Source organism: Podarcis tiliguerta (genome assembly GCF_965153285.1).
Source record: "Podarcis tiliguerta genome assembly, chromosome: 12".
NCBI lineage: Eukaryota > Metazoa > Chordata > Lepidosauria > Squamata > Lacertidae > Podarcis > Podarcis tiliguerta.
Window position 1 is genome coordinate 26,896,085 of NC_139545.1, and position 9,437 is coordinate 26,905,521.

A 9,437-nucleotide genomic window follows, 5' to 3' on the forward strand; every position below is an offset into this window, starting at 1 on the left:
CATGTAGCAGGGGAAGCAGAGAAGGAGCAAGGCTTTGATGCAACAACCCTCCTTTGACTACCTCCATACCGACCCCTACCTACGATCACAGGCATTACAACCAAAGTATAATTAAATTGCTTGGTCAAACATTGCTGCCAAGTTCACAGACTCATCCTTATCACAAGCAAGTGTATAACAACACTCAAGTAGTTCAGCCGAAATTCACAGTAAAGAGGCTTCCTCTGCCAAAGGTGCCGCTACAATGCAGAGCGCTTGTCCTCTGCATAATTGACAATCGGGATCATGTGTAAGCCTTGCTTCTGGGGAACAATGATCTGGCTTACACCCAGGTCATAGATTGCAATAACATAGACAATACTACTTTTCAGGGCACACAGATCTGCAATGTGTATATCTGCGGAAGTAGGATCTGGGCCAAGGACAATAAACCCAAAGTGTAATTGAATTGCTTTGTCAGACGTTGCTGCCAAGTTCATGGAGTATACACAAGTAGGCAAAGGACTTTGTCATACATTTGTGCACAGCATGAAAGCTCTCACAAATGCAAAACATGAAGCTGCCAAGAATTGATGTTCAGGTCACCCCTTTCATTAAATCAAACAGAGAGGCATCAGTAGAAACTAGATCTATTTGGTTTGATTATTACAATTATTTATTCAAATAGAATAGCTAATCTTCCCCTTTGCTAGAACTAGAGAGCAGTGGCGTAGCGTGGGTTGTCAGCACCCGGGGCAAGGCAAGTAATTTGCGCCCCCCCCGCTGCACTGTCCCTCCCCCAGATAGTCCCTCGCTCTCTCTCCGCACCGCACCACACCCCTGGCACCCTCCCCTCCACAGTGGGCGGCGACCCGGCGGCTCGGATCGGATTCGCACAGCCAGCACTGCAGTGAGAGAGAGTGAGTGAGCCAGGTAGGGGCAGAGAGCTGCGAGTGTGAGCGCGCCCCCCCCAGATGTTGCACCCGGTGCGGCCGGGGCCCCCCCTGCACCCCCCCACACTAAGCCACTGCTAGAGAGAGATGATATAAGTGGGTCTTGCTGTAAATGTTTGATGCATCCTTGAAGGGGACCATTCTTGCTGCCATTCACCGCAACCAGTGGCCTGCATTACCACTGTAAAGCAGTAACTTTGGCCATTAGTTATCTGCACAGTCACAGGAAGCACAACTGAGTCACATTGCTAGCATTCATCATTTGTTGTCAAAGAGAGATCTCATGCATTCATCCCTCTGTTACAGGGATGGCTCATGCATCTTGCCTTCAGAGATACAATTTTCATCTTTCTGGGCCTGTGAATAAGACCTTAGGGTCCACCCTTAGTTTCCTTTCACCCATATAGGACATTTGCTACTTCCACTTTCCACTGCAGCTCTCCGACAAACTTACTGCCTGCTGCAATGCTACAGGCATCTAAGCGACTTGAGACCACTACAGGCAGTGGCATAGCGTGGGTTGCTAGCCCCCGGGTCCACACGGGTGTGTGTGTATGAGGGAGGGGAACAGATGGCGTGCCCAAGTGCATTCAACTGCCTGACGGCATCCACGTCACCTGTGAGATCACAGCTGCCACAGAGATAAGAAGAGTCATTCCGTTGTCTAGAGATGTCACTTCCTGGCTCACATGGAGAAGCCAATTTCAATGGCTGACGGAAGCACACAGCTGTATTGAGGCAGCACCAGGTGTTGAATTTTTGTGCCCTTAACAATTTTTCACTTGGGGCAACTGCCCCTGTGCCCGCACCCCCGCTATGCCACTGACTGCAGGGCTAACAAGCAGGATACATTTTCCCTATTTAATTGTACCTTCGTCTGTTTCTGGATTTAGGGAGGCCAACTAGAACTAGCATAGACAGAGCAGTGTCATAATACTAGAAAAGCTATAATGTTAAGAACTGGAACCTGAGATTGCTATTTTTATATATACGGTAACTTCTCCTCTCTCCCTATCTGCTTTTCCTTGTGTGTCAAATCTTTTCAGATTGTAAGCTTGAGGGCAGGGACTCTCGTACTACTGGTATTTGGCTTAAGGACAGGTTATTGATGTTTAAAATAAATATGGTCTAGATCAGGGATCAGCAAACTTTTTCAGCAGGGGGCCGTTCCACTGTCCCTCAGACCTTGTGAGGGGCCAGACTATATTTTTTTTTGGGGGGGGGGGAATGAACGAATTCCTATGCCCTACAAATAACCCACAGATGCATTTTAAATAAAAGGACACATTCTACTCATGTAAAAACATGCTGATTCCCGGACTGTCTGTGGGCTGGATTTAGAAGGCGATTGGGCCGGATCCAGCCCCCGAGCTTTAGTTTGCCTACCCATGCTCTAGATTTTGATGGCTTGTTTAATAAAAGCAACACTTTCACTGCTCCTAGAAAGGCCCTTTGTCCCTCACAAAGGGGAGGGAGGAAGGAGGGTGATTGTGTGGGAAGCGCAGGCAATTGACAAGAAGAGGACCCAATCCTGTCTTGATCCCTTCTCACAATCTCTTGTGACTAATACTGATACTCAGATTGCCCACATTTCACATTGGGAGCAGTGCTGAAGATCACGGGCAAGCCACCCATTTTCTCCGCAACGAAGATTTTCGCTCAGTTGCGCTTTCTTGCTTTGTTTTTAAGAACACTTTATTAAGACTTTCCATATGAAAGAAACAACAAAACCCAGAGGGTGTACACCTATATATTTGGTTGCAGTGAATAGCAAAACGGAACAAATAAACAACATAACGTCTCCTACACATTTGCAGTCCATATCACACAGACAAATAAAGTAATCAGGGAACCATCAATAGAGCCAATCAGCTAGCCAAGCATAAAAAGAAGGCCTATAATATCACTCAGTAAAGCTGCATGAGCTGATGGAGAAAGCCGCTCATGCTCTGTGACCGAAACATATTTGATCAGTCACTTTTAAGTATGCTGTGAATCCATGCCAATAATTAACTATTTCCACTTTGCTTTGATGTGCAAGTTCCCTTGCCATCAATGGCAGATTCTTTTCCTAATGCTAACTGCTGTCTCAGGAAGGGAGAGGTGATTTCCCACCCCCACCGGTATTATAGATGCGGAGGGAAGGTTTCACCTTTGCCTTCCCAAGCACGGCACACCTGAGAACACCGGTCACCCCCATAGGTAAAGGTAAAGGTACCCCTGCCCGTACGGGCCAGTCTTGCCAGACTCTAGGGTTGTGCGCTCATCTCACTCTAAAGGCTGGGAGCCAGCGCTGTCCGCAGACACTTCCAGGTCACGTGGCCAGCGTGACAAGCTGCATCTGGCGAGCCAGTGCAGCACACGGAACGCCGTTTACCTTCCCGCTGGTAAGCGGTCCCTATTTATCTACTTGCACCTGAGGGTGCTTTCGAACTGCTAGGTTGGCAGGCGCTGGGACCGAACGACGGGAGCGCACCCCGCCGTGGGGATTCGAACCGCCGACCTTTCGATCGGCAAGTCCTAGGTGCTGAGGCTTTAACCCACAGCGCCACCCGCGTCCCAGTCACCCCCATACCTGCTAGTTAATTTATAAAAATTTGCAGCGGGTGGACTTTGGTCTTGTAAATTTCAGTGGCGCCCTGAGCAAGACCAAAATTTGGTGCCCCCTGCCTCTTGCCTTCCATGCTGCTCAATTTACTACATCATCATTGCGACTCCCTATGACATCACCTAGGCTCAGCGCCCTGCACAGCTGATTGGATGGCTCTGAATATATTATTGCCCAATTTTAAGCTATTCTCTGAAAGCTAAACTGTGTCAGAATGACTTGGAGGTGTGGGGAGGAATCTCCTTCTGGTGTACATTAACATTTAGACAGGCTGTAGAACATTTATGCCTGTGATTTATGGAAAATGAACTATGTGCTCCCATGAACAAAGATAATTTGAATTTTGACAATCAAAAGGGGGGGGACCTCAGTGCAGATTATGAGGGAGAAATTGTTGCATGTGATATATGGCTGAAGACTTTGCACTGCTCTCTCTTGAATACATATTTATCACATATAAAATGAATTAACAACTGCTTGAACGGTGGCAAAGTCAAGTTCAGTGCTAGGCTTACATAAAGCCATTCATTATCTCAGGCAGACCAATATTCATATCAAGAGTTCTCCTGGAGGCCAAGATTTTCCCTTGTAAAGTTATCGCTGAGCTGTCAGGCCATCAAGACTTGATATATAATTGGATTCTGAGTAATATAGCTTCTTAAATCTCAGACGGGCAAGTGTTCCATTTTTAGAGTGTGAGACAGGAGGTTAACAATAGCCCTAATAGATTAACGCATGACACACGCAGGCCATGGGGACGTTACACCTGTATCACAAAATTTTAAAAATACACCAAGAATGAATGTTTCGGACTGGAAGGACAAGAGGGGCTGTGGCTCAGTGGCTTTATATTCAGAACCTTCCAGATTCAATCTCCAGCATCTCTAGATTAGGGGTGGGGAAAGGCTGTTGTCTAAAACTCTGGAGAACCCATGGCAGTAAGATCCTGAGTTCTGTAGTTTGTTAAAAGTGCTGGGAATTGCAGCTCTGTGAGGGGTCTCCTAAAAACCCTCAGCAAATACAGTTCCTGTGATGCTTTGAGGGTAGCCACAATTGTTAGAGTATGAAGTGTTTCTAACCTTTGTCACGGCTCATTAAAGGCCTTGTGTTAGGTTATAGGTATGGGAAGAAATTTGCTTGGGTTGGTCTTACACGCTCTTTCTAGAGGAAAGAGAAAGTAAAGGTAGAATTGAACAAAAGAGATGTGAAATGAAGCAGAACAGCTTTCTTAACAATTGCCCTTTTCGTTGTCCCTTTCTGTCCCTAGAGGTTAGGGTCAAATTCAGCAGGTTTAATAGATTAAATGTGCAAGATTCATGAATATGAATTGAAATACAGTGGTACCTTGGTTGAAGAACAGCTTAGTTTATGAACAACTTGGATTAAGAACGCTGCACACCTGGAAGTAGGTGTTTTGGTTTGTGAACTTTGCCTTGGAAGCAGAGCATGCTTCGCTTCCAGTTGAGTGTGTTCCATTTGTAAATTGTTTCCCCCTCTGATATGGGAAAGCACGCCTTGGTTTAAGAATGCTTTGGTTTAAGAACGGACTTCAGGAATGGATTAAGTTCATAAATCAAGGTACCACTGTAATGTGATCTATGAATGTCATGGAGTCCTATGTTGTTGGGAAGAACCGTGTGCAGTACATAGTGAGCTTGTAGAACAACCCATCATCAAAAGCATATTCAGATTGGAAGAGAGGATATGTTTATGTCACGTTGATATGATTTACTCTTCACTTGCCATCCTCCCAATTCTTAGAAAGCAGGGTAAGACAATTTTACTTCACAGTGGGGATAATTTAATAATAATTATAATTTTATTATTTATACCCCACCCATCTGCTGGGTTTCGCCAGCCTCTCTGGGTGGCTTATAGCATATATAAAAAATTGTAGCACATCAAACATTAAAAAAAATTCCCGATACAGAGCTGCCTTCAGATGTCTTCTAAAAGTCAGACAGTTGGACTAGGAAGGATGGAAGGATCTTCCAGCTTTAGTTCTCTCTTTCGTTTAGTTCTTATTTTACCACTCTTCAATTCACTTCTCCACATTTTACAGCAATTCTCCATTTTTAAAAAATCCTCATGAAAATTCATCAGCATTCTGGTTTGAATTTCTCCTAATAAACACAATTTTGACTGAAATGTTGGCCAAGGTACATATTTGTGCAAGCAATTTCCCCTAATATAATGCACTAGTGAGGAATGCCTGATGTTGGCCTGGGTTTCTAATAAGCAAAAAAATACTGTGTCTTTAAAAAAAATATATAAATAAAATTATAGTGTATTCTGTGAGTTTAGACTCACCACACCAAAAATTGAGTAAAATAATGTCAAACTCATATTTTGGTCTGCTACTTTGGTTCAAAATGGCACCCAGCATCCAAGGAGCAATGAAGATACACACACACAAACACACACACACTTCCAGAACCCTTGTACCAAATTGGGCAACAATATTTAGAGTGGTGGTTCAACCTATGCCAAACAACAGGGAAAGTCATGCCCAAGTCACGGGTTGGTCTGCCATCTTGTTTCAGAATGGTACCCAGAATCCCAATGGTGACAAAGTCCACCAGCCCCACCTCAGGAACTCTGGTGCCAAGTTTGGTGACAGTATTTTGAGAGGCAGTCGAACCTATGCCCCAAAATGGGCAAAGTCTCACTGAAGTCATGATTCAGTCTGTCATCTGGGTTCAAAATGGCAGCTGACATCCAAATGATGACGAGCACTGCCCCCACCAAAGGAACTCTCATGCCAAGTCTGCTGCCAAGGTATTGTGAACCATCCAAACATACAGAGAACAAACAGAAAGACAACCATTTCCCAACATATATAGTAGATTTGTGTCTGTTACTTTCATCAATATAGGCATTTTTCTGCACCCTAATATAGGCTTCTTTGTAAGCATTTTTTGGTTGGCAAACTGCTAATTTTGGATCAGTGTGAATTTTGAATGAAAGTTGTGTTTCTGTTTGCATATTGCTTCAGAAAGTGCAAACGTGATCCATTCAGCTTCAAATGAGACCTGAATTGAATTTCTTGGCCATCCATACTTCATAGCACTTCTAACTGAAGTTAGTGTATGCTTTAATATAATCTGTGGCTGGTTTTATTCTTCATATATTGTAAGCGATACATTGAAGTGATATTTTGCTTCATGGCAAAATATGCCAAAATGCTACATTTATCTAAAAGTAAGAGTTTTCAAATCTTTTTCCATACTGAGCTTAGGCATTTGATTTCTAATGTTTATTAAAAAAAAATTAAGTAGAGATTAATATAAACTTTACATCCAAATACTGTTTCATAACTTGGCAGATGCACGCTGATTTTGTAAATATATGAACTCTTGAGCCTTTCCCATGGAAACGTATCTAATATTTCTTACTAAGAGCTTATAACAGCCAAGAATCTCAGTCATTCTATATCTATAAATCTAACATTGTCAGATCCTAGCGCTAATACACAAAATGAAAACAATTACATTAAATAATTGACATTAAAACCTGGCATGCTGGCTAGAGATTTTTGTATGTGCAGAGTTGCCTATGGAAATACAGGACACAGGTAACTAGGAATGTGGAGGTGGACGTTTTTCCACAGAAAAATAATACGGAAAACACTCCACTACTATATTACTCTGTGTACATATTCCCAGTTTTAGAAACGCTTTGTTTCTTAGCATGAATTAGCAATGGGAATCCTACCTCGCTTTACATAAGGCAGGGAGTTGGAGTGTGGAGAGGGAAAACACAAGAAAATAAACAGAAAATAAATAGTTCCCTGCTGGATAAGGCCAAAGACCCATATAGACCAGGTTCCTCTTTTCAGAGCAGCGAACCAGATGCCTGTGGGAAGCCTGCAAACAGAGCCCAACCACGACAGCGCTCTCCCAACCCACAATTCCCATCAACTGGTATTCAGAGGTATCATGTGTCCAAAAGTGGAGGTAAAACATAGCCATTGTGGCTAGTAGCCATGGAAAGATTGGCTTGCAGATGAACTAACATGTTAAACGTGCTAACACCAGTCCTAAAGGATCTTCACTGGCTCCCAGTACGTTTCCAAGCACAATTCAAAGTGTTGGTACTGACCTTTAAAGCCCTAAACATCCTTGGCCCAGTATACCTGAAGGAGTGTCTCCACCCCTATCATTCTGCCAGGACACTGAGGTCCAGTGCTGAGGGCCTTCTGGTGGTTCCCTCCCTGCAAGAAGTGAGGTTACAAAGTGGCACCCGTCCTGTGGAACACCCTCCCATCAGATGCCAAGGAAATAAACAACTATCTGACTTTTAGAAGACATCTGAAGGCAGCCCTGTTTAGGGAAGTTTTTAATGTTTGATGTTTTATTGCGTTTTTAATATTTTGTTGGGAGCAGCCCAGAGTGGCTAGGGCAACCCAGTCAAATGGGTGGCATTATCACAGTTCAGGGACACATTCCAGCCAGGCAAAAGCACCTAGAGAAAACACAGAGCAGGGGTGGTGAGAGGTGTGGGTTGGAGAGAATGCCAAGGTCCAGAAAGAAAGGCATGGAGGGCCACACTTACTGTGCAACACGCAGGAGATCCATTGCATTCATATGTCACTAACTCCCAGGTACGTGAGCACAGGATACATACAACCTTTGGCTCTCACTCTGAAGTCAAAGGAACCTGGAAGTTATAATTTTGCATAGATAGGGACCATGCACGAACGACTACAAAGAGAGACAGAAAGAGTTTGAAAGAAATCCAAGTTATCTTGGCAAAATAATATTGAAATATTATATTTGTCTGAGTTTCTTTTTCAAAAATAGAAATCATTATTACATTACTCGGTACTTTGGAAGCTAAAGAAGAAATCCTATATTCACATACTTAAGGATTAAGCATCATTGAACTTAATGGGACTTACTTCTGAGTTGACATGTAAAGAATTCTACTGTAAATCTCCCTGAAGACAGAGAAGAACTGAGAAGAAGAGAGTGCCCTTAGCAGGGCTTTGCTTCTATTTGTTTAAAGAAGTTGTTAAATCCTCTAACCAACCATTAATCCCATATTTATTGGTTAATAATGACCTCAGAAACCCACACGCCATTATTCCATTATTAGTAACAGCATACTCTGAGTAACTGTAGCCCTCAGGGAAAGCCGTTTTTTGTCTGTTTCTCATGCAAAATGTGCAAATGGTTCAACTGCGTATTTTGGCAACGTATTCCAGGAAATAATATATTATTTCAATACATTTTAATCTTTCCACCCACACAAAAACGTGCACCCAAAAAACAAAACGTGCACATTGTGTGTATCTATCTGTGATTATGACAAAATGTTGAGACTTAATCTAACAAAATGATTGTCAGAAGCTAGTGTAACATAGTGGCTACGAATCTAGAAGCCCCCAGTTCGAATTTCCCCTTTGCCATGATCTCACTAGGTAGCCGTAGGCAAGTCGCTCTTTCTGAGACTCAGCTCACACCCACACCATACCTTTAAAGCACATGGCTTCCCTCAAGGAATCCTGGGAACTGTAGTTTCCTAAAGGTGCTTAGAACTGTAGCCAAGTGAGGGGTAAACTATAGCTCCCAGGATTCTTTGCAGGGAGGCATGTGCTTTAAAGGTATGGTGTGGATGTCAGTTCAGACCCTGCATCTGCAATCATTTTTATTGTGTGTGCATTACCTTCTAGGGTCGTTGTAAGGATTTAAACCAGCGGTTCTCAACCTGTGGGTCCCCAGATGTTGCTGGACTACAACTCCCATCATTCCTGAGCTCTGACCTTGCTAGCTAGGAGTGATGGGAGTTGTAGTCCAACAATATCTGGGGACCCACAGGTTGAGAACCGCTGGTTTAAACTAACAAATGGACATGAAGGACATTGGAACTCTTGAAATTGCCGTATGCTTTCCTGT